The following is an 11645-nucleotide window of genomic DNA, read 5'->3' as shown; positions in this document are numbered from 1 at the left end:
CATATTTTTCCGAGGCGTTCCAGCTTAGTCCTCAGGTGTAGCGGCGCATCTGTGGCCGACCTCAGGTAGGAATATCTAATCCTATCTGGGGTTGATTATAGATGTCCATGGGCGGCAGTATCAACCTACCATCAGGTGGACTGCATGCTCGTCTGTTACTACTATATTATGAAAAACATAACATTATTAGGTATGCTTTGTAAACGTTAGCTGTATTTAGCCGCATTGAAAGTTGAAATGTACGAACAAAAACAAAGGGGTAATTACTAATTAGCAAGTCAAGCCTGTTTGAACGCTAACTACATGTTTTTGTGTGCTTAGTTTTAGACGCTTGAGCTGTAATTATGTTAGCGGTCCATACAAAAGTTTCAGTCTATTTAAACAAAGAAAGTAAATATCTAATTATAAGTTTTTCTTTTAGATTACTTAGCTCTTTTAGTGTACTCGTATTTAATTCACTTAGCAGAGGGTCTGATGATAAGTATCTGTATTTATTCGAATAGTCCAATTCTGAGGTCGGCCATATATGCGTTGATTTCTGTGAGGACTAGATTGGAATGCTTCGTGTCTCTTATTACTACATCCAATAAATCGGATATATCAACACATCTTAAATGCCACCGCCACAGCTTTTTCTACTCGAAAAAATATGTATTCATCGCTGCTGTATTCTGGTTTGAAAGGTGTGGTAATGGAGACATATTGGTCCGAAGCGTTCCAAGGTAGTCTTTAAGGGTAGCAACACATCTGTGACCAACTTCAGGTAGGCAGACCGAGCATGCAATCTACCTGATGGTTTGCTATTCCTATATTATAAAAATAAACACAACTGTTTCACTACAATTTTAGAAATAAGTGTGGTATCGGTGCCGTTGAAGTCGAACTACAAAGAAGTCTATCACCCTTAGATGTTAAGTAACACGAAAGTTCTTTTAAAGCACGACGTATTATTAGACCAAATAACAATTTTGAGTTTTATTAGATCAGTAAACCATAACAGTAGATTTAACCCATGAGTTTTTAAATTATTCATTGCGTGTTCCCGTTTATATATGTTTAAAATAAATTAAACTCGGTTTAGGGATTGCGATCTGAAACCGATTAATCGAAGAATCGATTTTTTGGGCAAAAAAATCGATTATTTTAATCGATCTCCAGTAATGGATCGCTTCAATGAATCGATCTTTCATTCTAGAAAATTAAATGTCGACCTTTTCAAAGTTGGTTGAATGTGTTATATAATTTTTTGATGCATACGTATTCCAGTGCTTGTTTGGTCCTGATGACCTATTTTTCACTATCTTCGCCATGTAGCTAAAAAGATCGAAGATTGATTTTTGAAGAATAATATAATCTCTGGGCCTCGATTTTTTGTGAATCGATTTGTTACACTTTGATTCGAATCGATTCAAGAATCGATCTTTGTTGTAAAGAATCGCCATCCCTAACTCGGTTTAGAGCAATCTGGTCAGTACGCGATCCATCCATCTTGCCAGGAGTTGACGGGTGCTGGCTTCCGGGAAATGTTCTCGCTTCATTATAAACTAAAGAAATTTAAACACTTCACGTAATAAATGGACTTTGTACTATATGTAATGTTGATCGTTACAACACTGTATGAAGGAACGTGTTATGTCGTCATTCTAATGTGTTTTTTAAGATTGATGTAGGTAACGAGCGACCAGGAAGCATAGCAAGTGGCTATTATTGTAAATGGATATCTGTAATCAACCCTAGATAAACTAGAATCCTACTTGAGGTCAGCTACAGATACATTGCTACTCCAGATGACCCAGTTCGAATGCCTCGGATAAGTATGTTTTGCTTACGATGAACTTCAAACTCGAAAACAGCAGCGCTTATCACTGCTGTTATTAAGTAGGCTGAAATGGGTGTGGCTGTGGTGCCGAAAACGAAGTATGGGGCCTCTATTAAATATAACATAATAAATTGTTTATAAAGAGACCACAATTTGTAAACATTCAGACCAAAAAATTGCAGCTTAACACTGCTGTTAAAAAGCATAATTTGTTATAACTCTACTGTCAAAATTTAACTATGAAGGATATATTACTGTTAAATAAGTTTAAGTGTTTATAAGTTAGAGACCAAACTTTGTAAACAGTATACACTATTCAAACCCAACTAGATTTTAGAATTTAAATTATACAAGGCCAGTGTCCGTATGAATACCGGACACCTGGCGTCTTCGGGCTTGATTCGATGATTTATTCACGTCTCCACTCAATCCAGCGCTATTGTGTCCTAAATCTAAACTTTGGACATTTGGTTTGGAAATTATATTTACTTGCTGAAGTAATTAGTACCTGGTTTTGTAAAGGTTTAGCCCTGTAACCTAGCAATGCTGCGGGCATTGCTAGTAGGAAAATTATTTTACTATATTTTTTGCAGAACGTTATAGTAGAAATAATTGTTATACGTTATAGTACAAGTAGTTGTGGCAAAGGAAACTAGATCATTACAAGCGCTTAATACAACTGTTAAAACATAAAGTTGAACATAGAACTTCCCTATTCCTTGAAGTCCGATAAACAGAAACAGGTGTCTAGGGGTAGATCCTTGTGTGGTTCGACTCCGGAGGAAATGCCAAGCCAAATGTTAAATAGTTATTCGAAGCTTATTCCTCACTACTTATTCCCCAGAAGTAACAATGCACCTGTGGCTGACCTCAGGTAGGACTTTTATCTTGGGCTGATTAAAAGACTAATTTGACGAAATAGCCACTTACCATCAGGTGCATTGCATCTTCATTTGCTACTTCGATATTACAAAATAAAAAAGTATGACAGTAGAAACCGAGCAACTGAATTAAGATCAATCCACCTTTAAACAACTATTTTAAAATAAACGCAGGATCCACTCACATAGGATCGGATAGCCTATCGACAGAAATGAGATACTTGCGTGGGTTGGTGACAATGGAATTAGCCCCGGGACTAGTTCATTTGAGTCCCTAGGAGTCCCTGGAAATCGTATTTTACGCGAAAAGTAATCCATTTGTAGAAAGACACCTGCGCATTGTTTTATACCCACGTTCGTTATTGCATGCAACTCTTTGTCTCCCTGGGTGCTTTTATAAAGTGAGAAATATTATGGCTTAGGTGTATTAATAAACATGGTCATAATTAGACACGTTTAGTGTCTAGATACGAGTATAGTCCGCGCCAAACTGCTAGTCCGCTCTGAATATAGAAACGAGTCGCGTTGAATAGCAAATTGTAGATATTAGCGGGACGAAAAAAGCGCGGGACTCCTCCCAGTAGCCGTCCGGTGCCCGCTCTCGCCCACTACATAGCTCTACATAGCTGGGTTAGTATGCCTTTACGTTGCTACGGAATATATGCTTGTAGTTGGGCGCTACGACTTCAGAGCGGACTAGCAGTTTGGCGCGGACTTTACTGGTGTCGCATGCGGTAGTGGGGCACATCTGGCGACATCTAGTTAAATGTCAGTTGATCTGGCACGTCACTCTTAATCTGGACACCGTGCCGGGTAGGTCGTGTTGGGGACCGATTTGTATTATATTTGTACTAACTGAACCAGTACAATGGCCATAATATCTGGCATGAAAAAGTGCAATGCTAAGGGAGGCGTACCTATTTATACGACTACAGGCAATCTTCGCATAAGTACGTGGGAGGTTCGCCTCTGTGGCTAACGTCAAGTCTCTTATTTTATTTTGGGCTTGATTATATGGGTGGTACTAGCCACTTATTATTAGGTGGACTGCATGCTTGTTTGTTACTTGAAGATCAGGTACGTAACTATGTTTCCTAGCGATTTTCCTTTATCGTTAAAGCGTCGATAATTAATTTGCAACATACACAAAATATTAAAAAAACAAGAGGTGCGTGTAGGATAGCAACCCTAGACCTTCAGTGTGAGAGACAGAAATTCACAAATGGTAGGTGCATTAGCATATTATGAGGTAATTCATAGTTGATACATATGACAAGCAGTCAGCATATTAAACTAAGCAGCGGAACTCAGAACAAAGGACTTCACAATAGGACATGAACAATGGCTGCTAATATTAATTACTTCAATGTAAGAATGACTTATTAAGGGCGAGTTGGACCGCACTGAGTATTGTGATTTTCTAAGAGAATATTGAGGTAGGTAATTTGTTCAATGGACTAGGTGTTGGAAAATCGAATAAGGTAATGGCGGACCGTATTTGGTACAGATTGGTCATCTGGACGTATTCTTTGAAGTTTTGACGACGAAAATAGGCTACACAAAAATGCTTTGAGATCGGACGGCGAAGTGCTCATTACCGCTCATAGATATTTGTTATCAGTCCCAAATAGGATTGGGTTCTACCTAAATCAAATCAAATCAAAATCAAATCACTTAAGATTAGGAACTGTTTTCAAAAACTCTCTAGCGTATAGGTTTCCCTCGTCACTATAGCAAGTGCTAATTAATTTTCAACCTTTTAAAAATCTGAGATTCGAACCATTGACACACTGATTGAGAGGCCGAATTTCAATTGCTAGGCTATCACTGCGTAAATCCGGTTGTGTTCCATCAAAGATCCCGGACTTTTCCATCAAGCGCTGAGGACGACCACATAACCCGGCGTCGCCCCCACGTCGTCGGGTACCTTTTGAAGGTTTCCCCCTCGTAAACAAAAAAAAGGCTATCCCTGCTTTTTGAGAAAAAGAATGCATCGGCATTATGTTGCTGTTAAGACGCAAGAATACATATCTGTGATGGTTGCAACACCGAAATCGACCTATGAAGGTTCGACCACTTATACTAAACTAAGTAGACCGTTGACCTTTTTCCAAATTGTCCAAAGGATTAAATCCAGGAGACAGCTTATATCACGGAACATAACTAATGGTTGATATATTAGAAGCTAGTAGATTAACCAGCGACTCGTCACAAAGGACACCTCACAATGGGTGCAGCAGACCGCCGTCGCTAACAATGGCCGGGAATGTTAATTGCTGTCGTTTGTCGCGAGACACTGATAAATGTTGACGCTTGTCAGCCGAGGATTTGGTTTGGTACGCACTGAGCGGGGAAAACGACGCGTTTTTTTATATTCACGATAAAAAATAAAAATAGGTCACAGGAAACATATTCAGTGTTTTTGCATGTCTTTTTGCAGTGTTTGAAAAAAAAATGAATAAAGATGATATATATTTTAATTTTGCAAAATTTTATTTTACGTTTAACATTACATTAATTTTAGTGTTTTTTATAAATTTTAAGAAAATACAGATAGACTTAAAAAGTATAGAAGTTGGAAAATGGTAAGTATATCCTGTTAAAGCGCGGAGAGACTACCACGATCCCCTGGTTCCTCCGTGGCAAACATTTTTTTTCTTATTCATAACAGTGTAAAACGCTGATGCATTTTGTTTAAAAGCGAAGTTAGGTAGAAACTCTTCCCTGCCTGTCGTAAGAGGCGACTAAAAGGGGGCTTCCGGGGATGCAGGCGGCAAGAGTGGGAGCTCGAACAGTCCAGCAAGCGACCCTGGGAAGGACGGCGGTATGTGTGGTCGCATACCGCCGGCCTTCCCGGTCCATACATGGTGTGGGAGGAGCGAAAACTGCTCCCCTAGGGCAGAGCCCGAACGGGGCATCGCGTTTGGAGGACTCCGGTTGTGTTCCGTCGGAGATCCCGGAGTTCTCCACCAAGCGTTGAGAACGGCCACCAGGGGGGTTTTAGTGCGGTAAAAATCCCACATAACCCGGCGTCGCTCCCACGTCGTCGGGTACCTTTTGAAGGTTTCCCCTTCGTAAACAGAAAAACAAAGAAAAGGTAAAAACTCTTAAACACGGAATTTCTCCTTTTCAGGATTGACCATATTAACCAGGCATTTGACGCCGTTGTCACGTAGGCCCTTTATTCAATTTCGGGATTATTGAAGTTTATGAACAGTACGTAGTGACAACTTTCAATAAGCGTGTCTGTGTTCGTTATATCAATTTAATAAAAAAAATCGCAGCGTTTAACCAGCACTGTGCGTGCGAAGATTCCTGGATCTTGTCTTGAATTTAATCTCGCGAATAGAGCAAGATTCGCCGCAAATATTTCGCGTGCATCCCTATAATTTGAGAGCAGTGGCTGACGATATTTTTAATAGGATTACAGTGTCGTAGCTCGTTCGCGAGACTCATTCCGCTAAGTTATTAAAAGATGTTTGCGTTATAAAAATGCTGACGAAAAGGACGTCTCTAACGAAATTAGATTTTCGTTGGCACCTGCTTTATTTTGTGATGTTGAGCTTACTTTTGCTAACATAGTGTTATGAGCTAATGAGATTACTATAATCTTGTTAAGTAGTAGAACTTGTAGCTCTGAGGCTAGTTTATATATAAATTTGTATACATATATATGTCTGTTTATCCGATGTAATCTTGAACAAGGAAAAGTCAAAACAAACATAGGTTTCATTTTAGGCCAGAAAAGAATATTATGTATAATATGGTGATCTTAATTGAAAAAGCTTGATTAATGCAAAGACGGTATGGATAGACTCGTGAGAACATTTATAAGAGGCGATCAAATAGGTCTTAGTGGCTGGCTTCAAGTAGCACTCCCATTCCATCTAGGATTGATTACAGATATTGATGGGTGGCTGAGGGCTCTTACAACCAGAATGCATGCTTAGTGGCCATATTTAAGTAATTAATGAATACATCATACTGAATAAGCAAACTATCTACATATTTCTGCCTCATAACAGCAGAGGTTAACCGCTGCTGTGTTTTGGCTTAAAGGGTGCGGTAGTGTTATGGCATAATACTTTATGAGAAGACATATTTTTCCGAAGCGTTCCAGCTTAGTCCTTAGGGAGGCGGCGCATCTGTGACCGATCTCAGGTAGGAATATCTAATCCTACCTGAGGTTGATACCAGGTACACTGTATGTTCGTCTGCTAGTCCTATATTATAAAAATACTTATTTGTCGACCGAGGTAAGATTCAATCTTTATTAGATCAGTGTCCTTAGGCCTATATAAACCTCGATAATTAAAGCTAAAGAACAAATAATTTGGGGCTCATACAACACGCAAACATTACAATACATTCCCCACTAAAAGTCCGGCTAAAAGAACGGAGTAAAACATAATATCCTCAGAAATGAAAATGAGGTCTGATTGCATGCGGTCTCTTGTTTTATTTAACGTGCGGATACTTTTTGCGGAGCGCAGTTCCAGCGCGTCCTCTCGCTTAATCATCGCACATGTAGCTCCCTCTTGCGCCGCAAGAGTTGAATTACCACTTTTACCTCTCGGGGGTTATTTCAATACCCCTACTATGACTTCTCGAAGCGTTCGAGAATTATTCTTATGTTAATAACCACAACCTTCTCACTGTGAGAACTTGTAGAACGTTGTTTTTCGTTTCAATCTTAAAAAGTTTCAAAAGCGTCCTCCTGTTTAATCATCGCACATGTAGCTCCCTCTTGCGCCGCAAGAGTTGAATTACCACTTTTACCTCTCGGGGGTTATTTCAATGCCCCTACTACGAGTTCTGGAAGTGTTCGAAATTAGTTCTTATGTTAATAACCACAAGCTTCTTACCTCTCAGGGATTATTTCAATATCCCTACTATGAGTTTTCGAGGGTTTCGAGAATTGTTCTTATGATAATGAGTGGCAATTTTCAATCTCTTCCCATCCGACTTGGATTTTATTCCGCCAAGTTTGGGGGCGCTGACCGTTAAAAACCGCAGTCTTGTGAATTTTGTACAGTCCAACAAGATTTGAATAATGTTATATAACAAGAATAATTGGTACCGACGTTTTAAGGGCTCGAACACAATACTGCGATGCGACGCGATGCGAATTCGCAACGCAGAAAATTGCGATGCGAATTGCTGCGATGCGATATCGTGCGGCGTAGCGTCTCTCAGGGTGACCAACAACAACAAACACTGTGCGATGCGAATCAATTCGCAAGTTCTTGCGATGCGTCGAGGGAGCTCGCAGATTTTTGCGATGCGACGTCGCATCGCAGTTTTGTGTACGAACCCTAATGTACGCTCCGAAGCACGAAAGGGTTTACATTGTTTAATTTCAGTTGTTTCCAGATATTTAAATATGGCAGTACTCACTACCATGTTGACGAAAATAGATTTGTTCCTTGTAAAATATTTATAATTTCTAACCATCATTCTGCTTAAAAATTATTCCAAATCAGCAAGTGAGTTAAGTTCGAGATCCAATAGTAGTCACCATACAGTACAGTTACGTCGGATTGGGAGAATTTTAAAATGGCCGTAAACGCTCCAGGCTTTCGATGATTGTAAAGCCTTTCCTGATATTTCTCCGTTCAGCATATATGTACGAGTACAATACATCGAATATACATTTATAAAAAAATATTAACCCTTTTGAATAAAAGAAAGAAAATGAATTATTTTGGTGATGATAACCTGTTTGTCGGTGGGATGTATCACCTGACGTAGGTCTCGAGTTCATTCGCCGGCTAGACAGACATCGGAATAAAGTTAATTTCAGTTCTAGATCTGAGTGTACTCGTATACTGTATGTATTCGTTTGCACGTGTTCATGGCATCCTACTCATCGGTACCTGAAAGTAAAAAATTGTTAGTATTTTTACAAAATAACACCAAAATAAATTCCAACAAGGTAAAAACCTTATTCAGAACGATTTTAACTCAAATATATAAATTAATCAGAATTATTTGATAGTTAAATTAAACTCGAATAAATATTTGAAACTTGATTAAATTACCTTCAAGATACTTTGCTTTATGAAGCTTGTGAAAACATAGCAATGCAATACTGAATATAAATTGGCTGCGAGAATTAGTATGGCTGCTGTCTGGGTTTTATGAATCTCTGAAAGTCAAGAGTAGTGTTTTTTATAATATAGAAGTAGCAGGCGAAAATGCAGTCTACCTGATGATAAGTGGCTACTGCTGCCCATAGACATCTAATGAATAGAAGTAATGAACCCCAGATAGGATTAGATATTCCTACGTGAGGTCGACCATAGATACGCCGCTACTCCTGAGGACTAAGCTGACTAAGACTCGAACCACAAAGGGTTCTACTACGTTCCAGTGGTTACGGTTAAATTGGTTTATTCGCTCATGTCCGTGGCTTTGGTATTATGTCCATGGATGGCAGTGACCACTTATCGACGGAGGTATACTACAGTCTTGATACATCTTATATGGGTTGACCATGGGTTGACCGCTCTCGCTATTCGTTTCCCACATTCCACATTGGAGTAACATGGTGGACGCCAATTTCAAAAAATCAACCTTGCCCAGCAGTGGCATAAAAAGGTTACAGTCAAATCTTTACTTTTATTGAAAATTCAACGCAAAGATGAAATCAAAGTATCACAAGAACATTAATATTTATGAAACACGAAATTGGATTTCAAAAAGAAATCAATTCGGACACATATGTCGGATTCCGAGCCAGATTGACGGATGGACAGACGAGATGGAGCGAATTTTAATGTGAAACTACCATCCGTTTGTAACGTACACTGTGTTACTAAACTTACAATGTACGAATATACTTAACACTGTGTTACACACTATGTGTAACAGTATATTTATCTAAGATTAGAGAAGAAAATCAACGTGAGAACGTGAGTAACTCAGATGGTGGTAGAACCCTTTGTGCTACGATTCCGGCGGCACCACCGCCACGCCTATATCTGCCTAATAACAGCAGTGTTAAGAGCTGTTGTGTGCCTTACCATCAGGCTTTTTATGTACATTGTGTATTCCAGGTTTTAATCTTCGTTGTAGCCTTTCTTAATTCTCATGTACGTTATATTACAAGGAATATCTGTGCAAAATAGCATTATATACACCCAACGATTAATCTTATGTATTATATTGTCCGTGAATTAATATTAGAGTTCTATTAAATGGATATCAAACTAACAGAAATTATAATAACAATTATTCTTATCCCACGTAGAATTTAATTAAATCTGTCTACAAAAATAATTTATTTAACCGTGTGATGTTTTAAAACCGGATAATTTCATGCAGATTCAAGCGACGCGAAGTGCGGCGCAATAAAAATGGTATTAAATTAATGTAAGATGAAAAACCCGAGTCGTGGTGTTGAAATTCCTAAATGTATTAAAACCTTTCAACGCGGAAGTATTTGAATAGGTATTTTGCGGGAATTTTGTTTTTATATCACTGCTACACGATGTATGCGTTTTTAAGTTGGGCCTATTTCTGTATAATAGCGGTGGTATGCTGTGTTCTGTTTTGATGAGTGTGGCATCTCACAGACGCGTCCTAGTACTTAGTCCTTTTTTATAAGTAGCCAACGAGCAAGCAATTTACTATATGGTAAGGTATTATTCATAGTTAATTGCAACCAACTCCATATAGAACAGGGGTTTTGTCTTAAGTCAATTACAAACGCATTTCCACTTCGGAGATAATATCCTAATGTATCTAATCGATAACCTTCTAGGGAGTTGGTCCGTTTTAAAATCGATGATGAAGGGATTTTTATGAGTAGTAACGCCTCTAAAGGCTACTTTTATTCTCAGATGAGAGCTACGGCTGTTGTTGATAGTACATTAAATTAGATATTTATAACCTACTGTACTCTTAGTAGTTAGAGTTTTTACGTTTTTACAAAAATGACTGTTTTTGTATTTGTTTACGTATTTCCCATTCATTTCCAATCAGTTCTGATACAATTCGCTGGGGCCGCTGAATGGAAATTTATGGCTTATACGTAAACAAATACAAAAACATTCATTTTTGTAAAAACGTAAAACTCATACTAAGGATACTGAGCAGTAAACACTAGGTTAAGTACTTTGCTTATCACATCCAAACAATAGCTTAAATCGAGTGGTCACTAATTCGAAAACTTGGTCACGAAACTTCCGCTCGTAAAAATGGCTTTAGTATTGCATTTCCTTAAATTGGCCGCCAAGAATTTACTTATCAAGGCATAAAGCAATGAAATGTTTAATTAGCAAGCTGAAGGTACTAGGAATACAGTTTTCACGTGTATACGAGTTATGTTCGTCTGGTCTTTAATTTTCACCCCTTTATAGTGTCGTTAAGTCATAAACTGAGACTATTTCGTATATTACAAGTTGAGATGTGGTTGTTACTTTGTTGTTTTGTGTACGAACTTCATGTTAAGTTGACATCTGGTTGTTAAATGAATTTGTTATTGCTTTTAATTCTAAATCTAAAATTAAGTTTTAATATAACTTTTTTTCGTCTCAGTTACATTATTGTGAAGCAAATATCAAAAATCTGCAATAAGTCTATAAGCCCTACGAATTTCTAGTAAACTTGATTAATTTTAGAACTTTTTGAGGTCCGTATACGTGGGTATTATCGCCATTACTTTAAGTTATTTTCCTATCGCGTATTTACCACACGCAAGTCCCACACAGATGAATTAAAACGCGGTAATATTGATAAGATATAGGTGGTACAATCCATTGTGGATCGACTTTAGAGGCACCACAGTCTCCGTATCCCTGCCTAATAATATACTTATATTGTATTGGTAATTGTATTGGTATCGCATTGGTAAGTGTTGTGTTATACTTTGAAGGGTGTGGTAAGGAAGAAATTATACAGGAAGGACTTAATCGACGCGTTTCAACTTAGTCCTCGAGGGT

This window comes from Epargyreus clarus, unplaced genomic scaffold (assembly GCF_041222505.1).
Source record: "Epargyreus clarus isolate Ecla_fem2 unplaced genomic scaffold, WU_Ecla_fem_2.2 ptg000019l, whole genome shotgun sequence".
In the NCBI taxonomy this organism is placed as follows: domain Eukaryota; kingdom Metazoa; phylum Arthropoda; class Insecta; order Lepidoptera; family Hesperiidae; genus Epargyreus; species Epargyreus clarus.
This window is presented reverse-complemented; position numbering follows the sequence as displayed.